Below are 18,630 nucleotides of genomic sequence, written 5' to 3' on the forward strand. Positions count from 1 at the left end.
CTAGATAGAACCCGGTGTGCCGGCGTTGCAAGGCAGAGGATTAGCCTAGTGAGCCGCGGCGCCGGTAATAAATAAATCTTAAAGGTAAGTATATGAGGGCTTGTATCAGTCATGGTTCACCAGAAAAGCAAAACTAATAGCAGATATATGACTTACTTGAGTAATAGCCCATGTGATTGCAGGCACTGGGATTTTTAAAATTTGAAGGGTGGACTGGCAAACTGGAAACTCAGGCAGCAGTTGCCATTGTAATCCTGAGATAGAATTTCTTCTTCAGGAAACCTCAATTTTCACCCTTAAGGCATTCAAATAATTGAATTAGGCCTACCCACATTATTGGGGGCAATCTCTTTTATGTAGAGTCAACTGATTGTAGATGGTAGCCACATCTACAAATACCTTCACTAGTACCACCTAGATTAGTGTGTGATTAAATGACTAGGTACTCTCCCCTAGGCATGTCAACATATAAAATGAACCATCACAGTGTTCAAGGTCATATGGTTAAGTAAATGATAGTACTAGAACTTGAATCCAGGTCTCTGTGATTCTGGAGCCTGTCTTTTCAGTCTACCACATGAATATTAGTCTGGAAGGAATTTCACTGATAGTATAGTCCAATCCTATTATAGTACATATGGGAATACTGAGAGTGGCTTGGAGGAGAGAGTGTAAATCCCAAGAATTTACCCAAATTCAACCTTAGATTCCCAGGCCACTGTTTTTTCTGTGATGACTGGGGTTTCACAGGCCTGTTCTGAATCTTTGCTGTTCCAACACAGGCTTGGAAAGAAACTGGGAAGGATGTGATAGGCTAAGCTGAATAAGTGCTGAGAGTGACTCAAGCCATATTCTGGAAATTGACATTGTAAAAGTGGCTGAGTTTTTTGGTCACCATTTTCTGTGTATTTTAAAAGGTGATCACAACTGCCCTGTAGTATGTCCTGAAATCTGGCATTGTGATGCCTCCGGCTTTGTTTTTGTTGTACAGCATTGCTTTAGCTATTCGAGGTCTCCTTGGTCTCCATATGAATTTCAGCATCATTTTTTCCAGAGCTGAGAAGAATGTCTTCGGTATTTTGATTGGTATTGCATTGAATCTATAAATTGCTTTTGGGAGAATGGACATTTTGATGATATTGATTCTTCCATTCCATGAGCATGGAAGAGTTTTCCATTTTTTAGTATCCTCTTCTATTTCTTTCTTTAAAATTTTGTAATTCTCATTATAGAGATCTTTGACATCCTTGGTTAAGTTTATTCCAAGGTATTTGATTGTTTTTGTAGCTATTGTGAATGGGATTGATCTTAGAGGTTCTCTCTCAGTCGTGGCATTGCCTATGTATACAAAGGCTGTTGATTTTTGTGCATTGATTTTATATCCTGCTACTTTGACAAACTCTTCTATGAGTTCCAATAGTCTCTTAGTAGAGTTCTTTGGATCCCGTAAATTAAGAATCATATCATCTGCAAAGAGGGATAGTTTTTCTTCCTTCCCAATTTGTATCCCTTTAATTTCTTTTTTTTGCCTAATGGCTCTGGCTAAGAATTCCAGAACTATGTTGAATAGCAGTGGTGAGAGTGGGCATCCCTGTCTGATACCAGATCTCAGTGGAAATGCTTCCAACATTTCCCCATTCAATAGGATGTTGGTTGTGGGTTTTTCATAAATTGCTTTGATTGTATTGAGGAATGTTCCTTCCAAACCCAGTTTGCTTAGAGTTTTCATCATGAAAGGTGTTGTATTTTATCAAATGCTTTCTCTGCGTCTATTGAGATAATCATGTGGTTTTTCTTCTGCAGTCTGTTAATATGGTGTATCACATTGATTGTTTTGCGAACACTGAACCATCCCTGCATACCAGGGAAAAATCCCGCTTGGTCTGGGTGGATGATCTTTCTAATGTGTTGTTGCATTCTATTGGCCAGAATTTTATTGAGGATTTTTGCATCTATGTACATCAGGGATATTGGTCTGTAATTCTCTTTCAATGCTGCATCTTTCTCTGGCTTAGGAATTAATTGATGTTGGCTTCATAGAAAGAATTTGGGAGGATTCCTTCTTTTTTGATTGTTCTGAATAGTTTGAGAAGAATTGGAGTCATGGTACTGGTACAGAAACAGATGGATAGACCAATGGAACAGAATAGAAACACCAGAAATCAATCCAAACATCTACAGCCAACTCATATTTGATCAAGGACCCAAAACCAGTCCCTGGAGTAAGGACAGTCTATTCAATAAATGGTGTTGGGAAAATTGGATTTCCACGTGCAGAAGCATGAAGCAAAACCCCTACCTTTCACCTTACACAAAAATCCACTCAACATGGATTAAAGACTTAAATCTACGACCCGACACCATCAAATTATTAGAGAACATTGGGAAAACCCTGCAAGATATAGGGACAGGCAAAGACTTCTTAGAAAAGACCCTGGAAGCACAGGCAGTCAAAGCCAAAATTAACATCTGGGATTTCATCAAATTGAGAAGTTTCTGTACTTCAAAAGAAACAGTCAGGAAAGTGAAGAGGCAACCAACAGAATGGGAAAAAATATTTGCAAACTATGCAACAGATAAAGGGTTGATAACCAGAGTCTACAAAGAAATCAAGAAACTCCACAACATCAAAACAAACAACCCACTTAAGAGATGGGCCAAGGACCTCAACAGACATTTTTCAAAAGAGGAAATCCAGATGGCCAACAGACACATGAAAAAATGTCCAAGATCACTAGCAATCAGGGAAATGCAAATCAAAACCACAATGAGGTTTCACCTCACCCCGGTTAGAATGGCTCACATTCAGAAATCTACCAACATCAGATGCTGGTGAGGATGTGGGGAAAAAGGGACACTAACCCACTGTTGGTGGGAATGCAAACTGGTTAAGCCACTGTGGAAGTCAGTCTGGAGATTCCTCAGAAACCTGAATATAACCCTACCATACAACCCAGCCATCCCACTCCTTGGAATTCACCCAAAGGAAATTAAATTGGCAAACAAACAAGCTGTCTGCACCTGAATGTTTATTGCAGCTCAATTCACAATAGCTAAGTCCTGGAATCAACCCAAATGCCCATCAAGAGTAGACTGGATAAAGAAATTATGGGACATGTACTCTATAGAATACTATACAGCAGTCAAAAACAATGAAATCCAGTCATTTGCAACAAAATGGAGGAATCTGGAAAACATTATGCTGAGTGAATTAAGCCAGTCCCAAAGGGACAAATATCCTATGTTCTCCCTGATTGGCGACAACTAACTTAGCACCAAAGGGGAAACCTGTTGAAGTGAAATAGACACTATGAGAAACAGTGACTTGATCAGCTCTTGTCCTGAATGTTGATGTACAATGTAATACTTTATCCCTTTTAGTATTTTTTGTTCTAGTACTATTGGTTGAACTCTGTAATTATTATTACAGAGTTTATTATTATTATTATTTATTATTTATTTTTTATTCTTTGTTTATTATTATTATTCTTAGGTGTTTAAAGTTAACTGAAAAGTGATCACTGTTAAATATAAGAGTGGGAATAAGAGAGGGAGAAGATGTACAATTTGGGACATGCTCAATAGGACCTGCCCCAAATGGTGGAGTTAGAAATGTGCCAGGGGATTCCAATACAATCCCATCAACGTTGCATGTACCAATGCCATCTCACTAGTCCAAGTGATCAATTGCAGTTCACAAATGATCACACTGATAGGTCTAAGAATCAAAGGGATCACACAAACAATACTAGTGTCTGCTAATACTAACTGATAGAATCAACAAGGGAGAGAATGATCCAACATGGGAAGTGGGATACACAACAGACTCATAGAATGGCAGATGTCCTAAACAGCACTCTGTCCTCAGCATCAGAATGCCAAAAAATTTTACATTTCAAGCTCATTAAAATGGTAGATGTTCTTATGTTATTTGTATTTTATACTCAATGAAGGACTTTTAGATAAATTGACCAAAGAATGGAGCTACAAACCTGAAATCAAAAATACCATCATTCTAGGTCATTGTTGTGGCATAGCTGGTAAGCTACTACTTGTGATGCCGGCATCCCATATCCCCACTGCTCTGCTTACCATTCAGTTCCCTGTTAATGTGCCTGGGAAAGCATGTGATGATGGTCCACGTACTTGCACATCTGGGAAAAATAGATGGAGTTTCTGGCTCCTGGTTTCACCTGGCCTGCCCTGGATGTTGTGGCTATTTGGGGAGTGAATGAGGGGATGGCAAAATCTGTCTCTCCCCCTCTATTTGTCACTTCAAATAAGTAAATGATTAAATCCTTAAAAAAAAAGCTCATCAGAGTGCTGTTTAGGACATCCGCCATTCTATGAGTCTGCTGTGTATCTCGCTTCCCATGTTGGATCGTTCTCTCCCTTTTTTATTCTATCAGCTAGTATTTGCAGACACTATTCTTGTTTCTGTGATCCCTTTGACTCTTAGTCCTTTCATTATGATCAATTGTGAACAGAAATTGATCACTTGGACTAGTGAGATGGCATTGGTACATGCCACCTTCATGGGATTGAATTGGAATCCCCTGGTATGTTTCTAACTCTACCGTTTGGGGCAAGTCAGCTTGAGCATGTCCCAAATTGTACATCTCTTCCCTCTCTTATTCCCTCAGAATCAGCCCTTAAGGCATGTGGATCCGGCTGAAAAGCCCATGAGAGTATTTCAGGCATGGAAAGCCAAGACACTCTGGGGGAAAAAAAAAAAAAAAACTAAATGAAAGATCTCCGCAAGTGAGATCCCAGTGGAAAAAAGAGGCCATCAAAGAAGGAGGTACCTTTCTCTGAAGGGAGGAGAGAATTTCCACTTTGACTATGACCTTGTCTAAATATGATCAGAGTCGGTGAACTCAAAAGGCTTCCATAGCCTTGGCAACTCATGACAAGAACCTAGGGTGATTACTGATGCCATAAACAAGAGTGTCAATTTGTTAAGTCAACAACAGGAGTCACTGTGCACTTACTCCTCATGTAGGATCTCTGTCCTTAATGTGCTGTACATTGTGATTTAATGCTATAACTAGTACTCAAACAGTATTTTCACTTTGTGTTTCTATGTGGGTGCAAACTGTTGAAATCTTTACTTAATATATGCTAAACTGATCTTCTGTATATAAAGAGAATTGAAAATGAAACTTGATGTGAATGGAAGGGGAGAAGAAGTGGGAAAGGGGAGGGTTGTAGGTGGGAGGGAAGTTATGGGGTGGGGGGAAGCCATTGTAATCCATAAGCTGTACTTTGGAAATTTATATTCATTAAATAAAAGTTAAAAAAAAGCTCATCAGGAACTTCATTTATTGAGCGCCTAATATATTTAAGGAATTGTATATACAATGTGAGGTAGTAAGTAACATAAAGTAACTGAGTCTAGAAAAGATAAATAACTTGTCCTAGATGACATAGGAGTGAGACTAACCAGGGCTTGAACTCCAGTGTCTTCATTTTTATCCCAGGAGGATTTCCATAGCATGGTGAAAATTAAGAATGATGATAATAATAAGGCATTATATGTGGAGAACCCCTGTTCAAAGACATCTTGAGGGGAAGACTGACTTTATTATTACTTACAAAATTTATCATATTTATCATTAATGTAGTAACATAAACCCATCTGTCAGACCTAGTATGTTAGTTAGCAAGAACATGAGAAGTTTGAACATAAGACAGGAAAGTATATGAGATATGAGAAATATAGAATGATGGAGAGGGCATGCCCGATAGCGCCATCTGGGGGAGGGCTGGGTAGTTAGTAGAGCAGCTAAATACAATATTTCAGGATTCATATAATAAAGGCTTTTGGTTAATTCTCTGTCTCAGCAGAAAGGAAAGAACTAGTTTGATATTCAAGCAGCCTGGTTTCTAGTTCTCATTGTACCTCCCCTAACTGAGTATCCTTAGGCAAAATTTCCCCCAAATTTTAGTTTTTCCTTCTTAAAAAATGTAACAAGTGGAACTAGGGTGAATCTGGGGCAGGTGTTACGGCACAGTAGATTTAGCCATCTCTCTCTCTCTCTCTCTTTTTTTTTTTTTTTGACAGGCAGAGTGGACAGTAGGAGAGAGAGACAGAGAGAAAGATCTTCCTTTGCCGTTGGTTCACCCTCCAATGGCCGCCGCGGCCGGCGCACCGCGCTGATCCGATGGCAGGAGCCAGGATCCAGGTGCTTTTTCCTGGTCTCCCATAGGGTGCAGGGCCCAAGCACCTGGGCCATCCTCCACTGCACTCCCTGGCCACAGCAGAGAGCTGGCCTGGAAGAGGGGCAACCAGGACAGAATCCAGTGCCCCGACTGGGACTAGAACCTGGTGTGCTGGCGCCGCAAGGTGGAGGATTAGCCTATTGAGCCACGGCGCCGGCCCTAGCCATCTCTTGAGATGTCTGCATCCCATATTGGCATGCCATTTTGGGTCCCGACACCACTTCCGATCTGGTTTCCTCCTGCTAACGTACTCTGGCAGGCAGCAGATGATGGCTCAAGTGCTTGAGTCCCCATTCCGCCCCCCTCCACTCCCCATATAGGAAACCCAGGTGGAGTTCTGAGTTCCTGGTTTTGGAACTATTGTAGCCATTTGGGCAATGAAACAGTGGATGGAATATTCTCGCTCGCTCTAAGTTCATGAAAATAAATGCATAAATGCAAAAAAAGAACTAGGGTGGGATAAATATTAACTTTTTTTGAGTGTGTATCTTTTTGAGAATGCTAAGTGTTGTGACATCTCTCTACATGAAAATATGCACTTGTATGCCAAATTTGACATCCTACTCCAGGCCCCACATCACATACATGAATAATTGCTTCATACACACACAGGTTGGAACAATTATGCACCCCCTACGCCAAGAAGCAGGCCTGTGTGTTCCCTGTGTCTCTCTGCTTCCTGGCTCTCCATGTAATCCTCTTTGTGCACTCTGCCTTCGTCAGATGCCAGATGAATAGGGCTTGTGGGGAGCAACTCGGACTAGACTAAGTTACTGGAATTAAGACTTATTCTATGCATCTGCTCTCCCACAATATGGCGCTGAGAGAAAGAGACCAAGCAACTCTACGCAGCTGCCTCCAGTTCGACCAATAACCTGCAGGAGCTGATCCTGCTCCTGATTGCAGGAGAGCAGCGTACTCGGCGTGTGGGTAGCAGAGTTGGGATTGGAGGAGGAGGACTATAAAGGAGGAGAGAGACAACATGCACCAGGAACATCTAAGGGGAACACCTGAGCAGCCCCCGAGAGAGCCGGCCGGCGGTGTGCCGCTCCCCCGCGGAAGTGGGGAAAGTGGCAGGGGGCACCGCCCTTCCACGGAGGTGGAAGGGTTGGCAGCCAACCCGGGTAGGGCCGAGCAGACAAAAGAACAGCGCAGGGTCCTGTGTCGTTCCTCCGCGAAGGGGGGGAGCGACAGGGCTGCCCAATCTTGGGCCTCCTAAACTGTAAGTCAATATAAATCTTCCTTCCTAAGAAGTTCTTCTCATGTAGTTAAGTACTGAAAAGCTAACTGAATGCACTAATGTACCTAGAGTTGTGCCCTTCCACAGGTGTTACTTGTTTCATTGGCTATTTTTTTTTTCTTTCTGTTCTGGGTGGTGAGCATGAGTAGCTCCCTGAATAAGGGCAAATCTGTGGTTTTGAACCAGGCCTGTGGTAGGTGGGAAGATATGAATTGGGCAGTGGACTCTGCACAAAGCAAGGCAGAGGCCTCTGAATGGAAGTCCAGAGTTTCTTTTTTATTATTATTTGACAGAGTTAGACAGTGAGAGACAGAAAGATCTTCCTTCCGCTGGTCCACCCCCCAAATGGCCGCTATGGCTGGAACTATGCTGATCCAAAGCCAGGAGCCAGGTGCTTCCTCCTGGTCTCCCATGCGGGTGCAGGGGCCCAAGCACTTGGGCCATCCTCCACTGCTCTCCCAGGGCACAGCAGAGAGCTGGACCAGAAGAAGAACAACCAGGACTAGAACCCGGTGCACATATGGGATGCCGGCGCCACAGGTGGAGGATTAACCAAGTGAGCCATGGCGCTGGTCCCCAGAGTTTATTTTTTTTATTTATTTTTTTTGACAGGCAGAGTGGACAGTGAGAGAGAGAGAGACAGAAAGGTCTTCCTTTTGCTGTTGGTTCACCCTCCAATGGCTGGCACACTGCAGCCGGCACACCGCGCTGATCCGAAGGCAGGAGCCAGGTACTTATCCTGGTCTCCCATGGGGTGCAGGGCCCAAGGACTTGGGCCATCCTCCACTGCACTCCCTGGCCACAGCAGAGAGATGGACTGGAAGAGGGGCAGCCGGGACAGAATCCGGTGCCCCGACCGGGGCTAGAACCCGGTGTGCCGGCGCCACTAGGTGGAGGATTAGCCTAGTGAGCCGCGGTGCCGGCCCCCGGAGTTTCTTGATTGTAATTTGACTACCTGGTCTTCTAATTCTACAGGAAGGCAATCAGCCCTAACTCTGACGTTGGTTAGCCATGTATCCTTTAACAAGGCCTCAGTGACTTTCTCGTATACTCAGAAAATTTGAAACTAGCTGAAAACCAAGGACCTCTTTAGTTTTGACAGGTGCGCATTTTAGGACCCTTTGAGTGATCCTTCTTCATTTACTCTTTGATATTCAGAAAAAAAAAGTGGTCTCCAGGAGTCACAAAAACAGCCTGATATACAGTGGACATCAATAAATGCTTCTTGGGTTTCAAGTAGAATCATGGTAACTAGAGTCTTGGGAGAGAACCATGGAGTGAGGAGTGGGGGAATGTTGATTAATGGGTACTAAGTTATACCTAAATAGGAGTAAGGATTTCTGGGGTCACACTGTACAGTAAGGTAAGTGTGTAAGGCAAACTAGAAGATAAAGACTTTGGGTGTTTTCACCATAAAGAAATGCCAAATGTTTGAGGACATAGATATATTTACCCTGATTGGACATCAAACAATGAAATTATGCAAAACATTACATAACACCTATAAATATGTAAAATTGATATGTATTATAAATTTTTCCTTAACAATAAAAATGCTTCTTAGATGAGTTAAAGAAAAAAAAAAACAGTAGTTAACACTTAATGAGCACTTACTGTGTTCCAGGCTGGAGCTGTAATTCTCATTGAGAGATCTACAACGCAAGGTCCCTGTCTGATTCCTCTTTATTATGCCTTTGAGGTTCATCATAAGGTCACATAGTAAGTAATTGGAGAGCTTGGACTCAAATCCAGGCTGTCTGGCTCCAGAATCCAGGCTTTTAAATAGCTACACTTGATTGCCACACACACAAAGCTGCTACTCAGTAGGTGTCCTATAAATATTTCCGGAATTAAGCAGATTTTCAGTGGTAATTAGGTTAAGGCATTTTGTGCCCTGGCCATATTGAGACTTCATTAGGTAAGAAAATATTTTTATGTCACCTGAAGCTTCAACAAAAGGATGAACCATTAGTGTAGAAGAAATGAATTTAACTCCCAGTTCTTAAGTGCACTAGCTTTGTGAATCTTGGCTAAGTAGTTATTCTCTCTGAGCTTCTATGTCCTCAGGTATCAGGCAGGATAAGTAACTGAAACCTCTTGGTATTATGATGCACATAATTAAATGGCAAAAGTAAACGCTTCTTGCGCTGTGCTTGACAGATAAGAAGCCTAATACAGAGCCACGAGTTTTCTTTTTTTTTTCCTGGATATTGGAAACCCAAAGACCTGAGAAAGTATGATCAGCCAGTGCTAATGGGGAGGGCCCAATAGTGTAGGGAGAAATAAGAGAGCTAAAGAATCATGGTTTGTGGTCTTGCAGAGATAGAGAAAGGAATGGTATGCAATGCTTTCCAGTATTGCAACCACTGAGTTTCTCGGAGTCACAAGCTGGTCTTCAACAGGCCAAAAATCTCATCAATGTATCGGTACTTCTCAAATTTTCTTTTGTTCCATGGACTGCTTGGGTAGCCAAATGATCTAAAGGTCCCCTCTTGTGCCCCTTGTCTGAAATATCTGTATTGGCATCACAAAATCCAGAGATCCAATTCATTTCCAGTTGGGAGAAATTTCAAGAAGCCAAATGTCTTTCCTTTGGACAGGGAAGGTTTAGTACTAGATACATTTTTCTTGCCATTACAGTGTCTGCACACTAGAACCCATAAATATTTATTGAATAGATCAAATTATTTTTTCAAAAGGAGAAAATTCTGGCACTGTGACATAGCAAGTAAGGCTGCAGCCTGCAGTGCCGGCATCCCATATGGACGCTGGCTCCAGTCCTGTTGCTCCACTTCCAATCCATCTCTCTGCTGTGGCCTGGGAAAGCAGTGGAAGATGGCCCAAGTCCTTGAACCCTGTACCCGCAAAGGAGACCCAGAAGAGGCTCCTGGCTTCAGAACGGCACAGCTCTGGCTGTTGCAGCCAATTGGGGAGTGAACCAGTGGATGAAAGACCTCTGTGTGTGTGTGTGTGTGTGTATGTGTGTTTAACTCTGACTTTCAAAATAAATAGATATCTTTAAAAAACAAAACAAAGGTGAAAATTATCCTTTGAAAACTATTTCAGTTTGTATTATATAGCTACAACCACCAACTTTGCCCACTAGGAGCCAGAGAGAGAAGGCAAACAGATTGCCAGACACATGAATTAACACTGAACAAAAATACATGTTAAGAGTTCAGTGTAGGGCAGGCGCTGTGGTGCAGCAGGTTAAAGCCCTGGCTTACAGCACTGGCATCTCATATGGGTGCTGGTTCGAGTCCCAGCTGATCCACTTACAATCCAGCTCCCTGCTAATGCACCTGGGAAAGCAGCGGAAGATGGCCCAAGTGCTTTGGCCGTGCACCCACATGGGAAACCCAGAAGCAGCTCCTGGCTCCTGGCTTCGGATCTGCTCAGCTCTAGCCGTTGCGGCCACCTAGGGAGTGAACCAGCAAATGGAAGACCTTTCTTTCTCTTTCTACCTCTCTCTGTAACTCTGTCAACTAAATAAAAATAAATCTTTTTTTCCTAAAGAGTTCAGTGCAAGCCAGGGAAAAAGTACCTATTTCTTAACTTTCACTCTCCTTATGATCACTTAGTACAGAGAAGTTGGCTTTTTGTAATCCAAATGCGTGGTAGCATTTTCCACACATTTCTTTTCACACAGATGTGTAAATTAATTTAGTGAAAATGTGTTGATTCACAGCCCACAGGATGCTCTTGGCTTCAACTACTTAACTACTTCGTTTTGCTGAACAAGAGAGGAGGATCATTGTTGAGGTCACAGAATCAGAGATTAAGCTGGGGCTTGAACCTTCAAGACCAGTACAGTTTCCTTTTTCTCTTCTTGACTACTGCTAAGTAAATGACTCATGTGAGACTTATATTATTCACACCCATGTATTAAGACAGAACTACAGAGACCTTGATTTGCTATTACCTTGTGATCTAAGTTTGTTACTTTTACCATATGCAGCTGCTCTATTAATAATCTATGAAAACAGAACCCTCACCCATTTCTCTGGACCAGAATTTTCTCATAGAACTTTTTGTGAGATCTATCTCCACACTATCCAACATGGTAGGCATTAGCCATTGTTATGTGGCTTCTGAGGAACTGAACTCTGGCTAATGTGATTCAGGAGCTAAATTTTAAATTGAACTTAATTTCAATTCATTCCAGTTCAAAGAGCAACACTGGATACTGCCAACCATATTGGGAGACAGAGCTATACAATGGAAGCAATGATGTCTGCCTTGATTTCCTTCTATAACTGGTAAGAATGAAGATGACAGAGTTCATCCGTCCCTTTTGGGGTCAGATGGATTTTACTTCAAATCTTGTCTATGTTACTCATTAGCTATCTACCCTTAAGCAAATCCCATAATAACTTGGAAACTTAGTTTCTTCATCTATACAGGTGCTAACTTCATATGACTTTGAGGCTAAACCATATGAAATTGTTCAGCACAGGGCCTGATGTGGGACTATGCTCAGGGTCTGTGAATTCTGCTTTCCCCGCCCCCTCATCCTTTTATCAAAGGCCATCAGTGAACCAGGACATGGCATACCAGTAGCTACAAGAGTGGCCTCAGGGGAAAGCACTCTCCAGAAAACAAAAGCGCACAAGGTGATAGGCACATGGAGATGGAGTATTAGAAGTGGAGACCAAGCCAACAAAGCAAGATTCCAGGCAGGCCTACACTACAGGAAAGCCCTGGAGCAAAAGGAAGCCAAGGGTTGAGGCCAGTGAAGGACTTGGGAGTAAGAGGTTAGAGATTGAGTTCTAACCCCTACTCTACCAGTCCCTTACTTTCTCTGAGCCTCAGATTTATCATCCACAAAATGAAGTTGTAGTGTGTAGTGTTAACTGCGGGAGGCTTTCCCTAAGTTAAAGAACCTCTAAAGTTCTTCTCACGTCCCAGGGAACCCAGCCTGTTGCGCTCAAAAGAGTAGCAGCTTCCTTGATTCTCAGGGCCTACCCCTACCATCTGGTCTCAGAGTAGACCTTAGATCTCTCCCTACCAGCAGACTCTCCTCTCCAACCCTCTTAGGAACTCAGTTGTTAAGTTTTCATAAAGCTCTTCTACTTTTTTCTTATCCAAATCCTACTCATGCTGCCAGGACTGCCTAAACAGCCTTCTCCTTGTATGATCCACTAGACAAAATTGACAAGTTTCTTTTTTAAAAAAAGTTTATTGATCTTGAAGGCAGGTGGGACAGGGTAAGAAGGACAGGAAGATATCTTCCAGGGGCCAGCACTGTGGCACAGTGGGTTAAACCAGCATCTGCAGTTCTGGCATCCCATATGGGTGCCGATTCGAGTCCCAGCTGCTCCACTTCTGATCCAGCTCCCTGCTATGGCCTGGGAGAGCAGTAGAAGGTGGCCCAAGTCCTTGGGCCCCTGCACCCATGTGGGAGACTGAGAAGAGGCTCCTGGCTTCGGTCTGGCCCAGCCCTGGTGGTCGTTTGGAGAGTGAACCAGTAGATAGAAGATTTCTCTCTAACTGTCTCTCTTATCTGTGTAACTATGACTTTGAAGTAAATAATAAATCTTTAAAAAATGAAATGTATCATCCATCTGCTGGTTCATTCCCCGAATGCTAGCAATTGCCAGGACTGGATCAGGCTGAAGACAGGAGCCTGGAACTTAATCTGAGTCTCCCACATGGGTGGCAGGGACCCAGGCACTTGAGTCATCATCTTCTGCCTCCCTAGATGTGCATTAACAAGATGCTGGATAGGAACTGATGTCAGGACTTGAACCTAGGCACTCTGATGTGAGATGCGGGTGTCCCAAGCTGTGGTTTAATCTATTAAGCCACAAGGTCCACCCCAACAGTCTCTTTTTGTGGCAGCCTTTTTATTTTTTAAGGCAGAAAATGGGGCATGCACATTAGAGCTGACTGCACACCGAGCTTTTAGGTAAATGACTTCATTTCTTAGAGCCTCAAATTCTCACTGGTAAAACAAAGTCAACAGCATGTATTTTGGGGAGGCTGTTATAAGGATGAAGTGATAGAATAAATGTGTCAGCACTTTGTAATCCATGGAGGGCAGCGCACATAGGAGAAATTAGCAAATGAACTTTCGTTCCACTTTGCTTACACCTCTGGGGAGCCACTCCTTGTCTGCTGTATTTTAGAGTCAGATATTGACCTGTCTGTCTCCCTCTTCCGGCTGTGACCTTCTGGAGGCTCCAGACTCTACTTTAGTTATGTCACTATCTTTGGCTCCAAGGGCACTGCCTGGCCCGGAGCAAGCACAGAGCCACCCTGCAACAACACAATTAACTCATACAGAGCTGAAACTCAGAATCAGTAATACTATTTTCATTTTGTAATTAATTCCTATAATAAACTGTTGTTTCTGTACCGAAACTACTAGCACTGCTCATTTTCTCCTGGCTGCCAGGAAGCTCAAGACATAGCAATAACGGTTGCCATGCTAGTCCGGATCACCCTTTCCTTGGTTTTTATTTTTTTCCTGTTCACAGCACACTATGTGTAGCAAAGTGCTTTTGTGTATAGGATACAGAGAATGCTTTGTGGAACTGAGTAGCGATTATGTACTTGGGCTCCAGGGTCAATCACAGCAAATTCAAATCCTGGATAGACTCTTTCCTGAAGGGATAACATCGGAAGTTATTTCATTCATTTGATAATTTTTCCCATCATAAAGCAGTTACAACAATTTGTACCACAAACTGATGTAAAAATTGAATAAGGTAATGTAGTGTCTGGGATGCCTGAAGCACTCAGTGATCAGTTGGCATACTAGCTGTACATATATATGAGTTCTCTTCTTGTTTTTTTCCAAGATGTAGGAAAAAGTAAACATACCCATCCAGAATTCCATGGTACTCTTTTGCTACTCCTTACTTCTGGAATCAGAGGCAAGGCCAGTGGCAATTCAATACAATGAAAAGGAAATAGAGCCACTCAGGGTGTAGGTCTCCTTTAAAGGAAAAGCAGGGTTTGCTAAACTGCAGCCCATGGGACAAAGCCTGTAGACTAAGAATGGTTTTTAATTTTTTTAAGCAAGAAGAGGCTGAGGGAGGAGGATGAGGAACAGTAGCAGCAACAGCAGCAGCAGTACCAGCCATCACCTGTAGGCCTGCAAATCCTAAAGTTTTTCCTATCTGATCCTATGAAGAAAAAGGTTGCTGACCACTGATCTGCAGGGAAAGCCATGCCCTCTTTGCCTAAGACGGGGAAAATCATGGTGTACTACTGGAATGAGGCTCTGGAGTTAAAAGCCTGGATTCTTGCCCAATAGCAGTTACCTCAGCTCTGTAGCCTGGAGTCGTTATAAGGGTCAAATTGGATAATGTATCAGACACTCAGTGTGGGTATAGCTTTCCTTTCCCATTATTTATCTATGTAAATGGATGAGTGTTCATAAATCTGGGGATAATAATCCAGGGGACGTCAAATTTTGCCTCCATTTCTTAACCTCTTTTTAGTGCTATGATAGCTTCTACCAGTGGAGCATCCCAGTAGGCCCACAGTGAAAACTCAGTACACAGATGCCTATTGATTTGGCTTGAAGTGAATAAATGCCCCAAATAGACTCTTTTCTTGTTCAAGTGCCTCTTTTCCTAGTTTATTTATACTCATGGGTCTATAGGGTACCTTGACTATTGTATAATGATCATAATTTTTTCTCTTTTACTAAGTAGTTACTACACATCAACCAGAATTTTATTAGATACTATACTTTCTTCTCTCTAATCTCCAGATATGTCTGTAACAGCAATTTTATCCCCTATTCTACAAATGAAGACACTAAAGCTCTGAGTTCTATCACAGTAATTGACTCAAGCCTATGTCCTTCCATAAATAATTGGGGAAAATGCTTGGGAAGCTAAGATTAGGGTGGAGGGAACAGTGATCCAGAGTTCCATGCTCTTCATTCTCAGGATGTATTTGAACTGGAGAATTTGAAGATGTCAAGCCAAAGATGAGATAGCCTTCTGGAAACAGAAATAGCTATGATAGTTGTTTGATAGCCTTGGGATATGAGGAGGAATAATGGATCCTGAGAATCATGTAGATAAAGAATATAAGTATCTTCACATTAATATAGCTCTTTACTGTATATAACTTGCTATTCCACAACTATCTAATTTTAATACTCCATACAGGTCATTGAGGAGTGCAGAGCAGAGATTCATATCATACAGAGATCAACATCACAGAAAGAAGACTGAGTCCCAGTAAAAGAGAAGGGTTAGGCTTTATGTTTCAAAATGGGTCTTTGCCAGAGCCATGCCTGATTCCTTCATGTTGCTGCTCTTCAGTCCAGTACTCCTGTCAGTACCCTCAGCAGTAAGCTCCACAACCAATGACATTAAAGTGTTAGGTAAGAAAAGAAAGAAGATAGAAGTAGCTTGACCTGGCAGGATAAGCATTTCACCCCCTTTCCAAGAAAGCAGCTTCAGCTTCCTGTGTCCTTCTCACTTGCTCACGATGGACTTCTCCTGTCTTCTTTCTGTTATGGACCTCCACAACAGGAGAGCTGAGGATGCAGGGCATGAGGAAACAAGCCATGCCAGCAAAGAAAGGAAGCTTCTGGATCATGATCAGGTCACCATGGCTGCTGTTCAAGTCATTTTGGCTAATACCCTTGAAGAGCTCCCTCTGGGTCAGATCCCATAAGGGCCCAGAGACGAATATTGACTGACAGTATCCTCAGGGAGATTCTAGTCTGATATGCATGACCTCCAAGGTCAACTTCAGCTCTAATATTGCATGGAGTATGGAAGAACTACAGGGGCAAAGGGGTGAGACAGGTGAGAAAAAAACCTAAAGGTGCAGAGGCCATCACCATCCCCACAGCCTACTGTGACTGTGATCTGTAAATTTTCAGGGGCCTGTCCCCATCAACATGTCTGGAAGAAATAACAGCAACAATAATGACAACAATAACAAGATTTGTGCTTGGCACTGAGCCAAGCATTTTCATGTTACAGATTCATTTAACCTTACAGATATGCTATGTAAAAAGGTATAGCATTATCTAAATTTTTCAAAAAAGGAAACTAATACATAAAGAAGACCTCAGGAGACAGCAAGGGAACTAAGTCATCTTGATCCCTTTGTTGGTTCTGGGAATACAGAGAACCATGGAAATACATAATTTCAGTCAGATGGACTGGCAGAAAAATAAACATATAGTCACCACCAGTTTTATCTACAATTACTAGTGCCTACTGTGTGCCTACCATGCTAAGCACTGAGGTTAGACAACAAAGAAAACAATGTTAGAGCGCAGAGTGACAAGTACCACAGTAGATGTGAATACAGAGCATATGGAATCTCAGCTTGGAGGGTGGCATGGGGAGTCATTAAGAAGTCATTCAGAAGGTGTTCCTTTGGGTAATTGCTACCCCTCAGATATTTACAAGAAACTACCCCAGGCTTGCCTTTTCTAACTAACAACCAGATCCTTCATTCACCTCCTTTGGTCCCACCAAGCCCACAGGTAAGGATTTTGCTTAGGCTTTATTCGAAGTTGAGGGTCTTACTGTCCGCATGTAGCTCAGAGCATTCAGTGCCAGAAGTCTCTTAATTCTTCTCTCCCAGGCAATAGATATAATCCGCCTACCTGGTTTGTCTTACAAAATCATTTTTGCAAAATGCCCAAGTAACAAGGAAAGCCCTGGCATCTCACTGCAGTGCCTGTCTCATTGTCTCCACGGGGAGTACCTTCAGACAGCTCTTGCCCGGAAGTTTTGTCTGCAGCATTTTTCTATCCTTTCATTAAATTCATATTTATTACCAGAGCATAAGCAGGTGTCTGAGAGTCTGTCTGATCAGCACAGCAAGGAGAGTTTTTATATCCAGAACAGAATTTATAGATTTTTTGACAAAATATTCTAATCCTTAGGAGAATGTGTCCCTATGTATATGTAGATGGATATGTGAGGAAGAAGCGAATTCTGTACATGAGTGTATAAAGAAAACTGTGTATGCTTATAAGCATTTCTCTCTCTCTCTCTCTCTCTCTCTCTCTCTGTGTGTTTGTGTGTGTGAACATATACTGGCTTAGATGTGTGCCAAAGTTCTTGCAAATTTCCCTAAGGGCTGAGATCCATAATATTATCTTTCCTTTAACTTCACAGATAAAGAGGTCATGAGAGACTGTTTCCAGTTGAGATGATTCTTTTTTTTATTGCTTCTAACCACTCTGTCCCCACTGTCTTTGGTGCAGACCCCAGGCCACTCACCTTCACGTGGCCAGAGTGTTTTATTTTTATCTATTTATTTTTAAAATATGTATTTATTTGAAAGTCAAAGTTACAGAGAGAGAGAGAGTGTCCCACCCTCTGGTACACTCCCCAATTGGCCACAATGGCCGGCCCAAGGACTTGGGCCATCTTCTACTGCTATCCCAGGCCATAGCAGAGAGCTGGATTGAAAGTGGAGCAGCCAGGGCTCAAGCCAGTGCTTATATGGGACGCTGGCACTGCAGGCAGCTGGTTTTTTACCTGCTATGCTACAGTGCCAGCCCGTTTTCATTTTATTTGAAAGAGTTGAGGGAGACAGAGAGAACTTTAATCAGCTGGTTCACTCCTCAAATGCCCACAATGACCTGGTCTGTACCAAACCACAAGCCAGGAGCCTGGAGCTTCTTCCAGGTCTCCGAGGTGGGTGCAAGGGCCCACGCACTAGAGCCATCTTCTGTTGCTTTCCCAGGCCATCAGTAGGGAGCTGAATTAGAGGTGCAGCAGCCAGGTTTCGAACCGGTGCCCATATGAGATGGAGGCATCACAGGCGATGGTTTAACCCCCTGCACCACAATACGGGCCCCCAATGATTCTATTTTTATTATGCCATTATTTTTGACAGGCAGAGTGGACAGTGAGAGAGAGAGAGACAGAGAGAAAGGTCTTCCTTTGCCGTTGGTTCATCCTCCAATGGCCGCTGCGGCCAGCGCGCTGCGGCCGGCGCACCGCGCTGATCCGATGGCAGGAGTCAGGTACTTATCCTGGTCTCCCATGGGGTGCAGGGCCCAAGGACTTGGGCCATCCTCCACTGCACTCCCGGGCCATAGCAGAGAGCTGGCCTGGAAGAGGGGCAACCGTGACAGAATCCGGCGCCCCGACCGGGACTAGAACCCGGTGTGCCGGTACCGCAAGGTGGAGGATTAGCCTAGTGAGCTGCTGCGCCGGCTTATTATG

General features: G+C 43.0%; 1 long non-coding RNA gene across 8 annotated transcripts in view; it reads left to right on the top strand.

The window, feature by feature from the left end:
• The first annotated feature begins 7,170 nt into the window (after positions 1-7,170).
• LOC149119628 (uncharacterized) overlaps positions 7,171-18,630 on the top strand; it is a 61,200-nt gene continuing 49,740 nt past the window's right edge. For 2 of the 8 annotated variants that reach the window (XR_016227706.1, XR_016227707.1), the window contains exons 1-2: positions 7,178-7,444; positions 11,628-11,721. This is a non-coding gene — a long non-coding RNA (uncharacterized LOC149119628). Of the gene's footprint in view, positions 7,445-11,627; positions 11,722-14,485; positions 15,016-15,591; positions 16,450-18,630 lie in introns of those variants that run through there. The other 6 variants (XR_016227705.1, XR_016227703.1, XR_016227701.1 and 3 more) reach the window with 6 other exon arrangements.

Source organism: Oryctolagus cuniculus, chromosome X (assembly GCF_051225735.1).
Source record: "Oryctolagus cuniculus isolate XC-2025 breed Fujian yellow rabbit chromosome X, ASM5122573v1, whole genome shotgun sequence".
NCBI lineage: Eukaryota > Metazoa > Chordata > Mammalia > Lagomorpha > Leporidae > Oryctolagus > Oryctolagus cuniculus.